Source organism: Chrysochloris asiatica, unplaced genomic scaffold (assembly GCF_000296735.1).
Source record: "Chrysochloris asiatica unplaced genomic scaffold, ChrAsi1.0 scaffold00138, whole genome shotgun sequence".
In the NCBI taxonomy this organism is placed as follows: Eukaryota; Metazoa; Chordata; class Mammalia; order Afrosoricida; family Chrysochloridae; genus Chrysochloris; species Chrysochloris asiatica.
Genome location: NW_006408656.1, coordinates 6,195,526 through 6,196,834, shown reverse-complemented (window position 1 = coordinate 6,196,834; position 1,309 = coordinate 6,195,526).

Here is a 1,309-nt window from a genome sequence, read left to right as displayed (position 1 = left end):
TTTGTCTTTTTTGATTGATCCTCCACTTTACTAAGCATGAGGTCCTTTTCCAGAGACTGGTCATTTCTGACAACAAAGTCTGAGAGATGAAAAAAATTCTTTGCCAACATCATAATTCAAATGCATTGATTCAACTACAATCTTCATTATTCAGTGTCCAACTTTCACATGAATATGAGGTGATTGAAAATACCATGGCTTGGGTCGGGCACACCTTAGTCCTTAAAGTGACATCTTTGCTCTTTAACACTTAAAGAGGTCTTTTGCAGCAGATTTGCCTAATGCAATATGTTGTTAGTCTAATAGATGAGTTAAGCCCATTCACATTTATTGAAATGAAAGGTATGTTTGGTCTCAATTCTGTCATATTATTTTATAGTGTTTGATTTTTCTTTCTCTAAGTGATATGTTTTCTTTGCTCTGTTATATTTTAAAGTTCTTTCAGTGTTTAGGAAGGTTCGTTCTAGTGGTGGTGGGTTTGTATTTATATCTTTTAACAATCCTTGTTTATTTTTATTTAACCCTTTTGGTGTGGTGCTGTGGGTTAATGCACTGGACTGCAATGTCAGTTTGAACCATGAAGTTGGCAGTTCAAGTTCACCAACTGCTCCTCAGAAACCCTATACAGGGTGGCTATGGGTTGGAACCGACTTGACAGCACCTAACAACAACTGATTTGTCAGTTTTTAATGGCTTTAACTCCCACTCATTATAATTTTAAGGAGCTTATTAGTCTTTCATTTTCCCCTTTATCCTCTTCCATTTTTAATTTGAATTATAGCTATTCTATTGGAACAAATACTACATATTATTCTCCTCCCTTGTCTCCACCTTTGTTTTAGCCTTATATCCAAAATGAAATAGATGCCTATCATCAGTTGTTTTGCTAAAGTTTCCATAGTTATCTCTTGCCCAGATGAAGCACAATACCCAGTAGATTACTCAAGATGGGTCAAAATTCCTTGCATTCTTGCATATTTTAAATGGTTTTTCAACTGTTTTGACACATTAAAATAAACTATTTTAAGGATGGCTTGACTAAGTATAAAATCACTGGTTTATACTTTCTTTCTTTGAGAGTTTTTTTTTATGATTCTATATTATTGTCTCGCTTTATATGTTCTTTTTAGTAAAGTCTACCGATATCTGATTCTTTTGTACTTGGGAAAGATTTGATCTGTAAATATGAGTGTCTTGAACAAATTTTTCTCTCTTTTAAGTCTCAGACTTTAACTAGAGTGCATGTTGGATTTGATTACTCAAGTGTCAATTTTCACATGTCCTCAGTAGAACTTACTATAAATTTTAT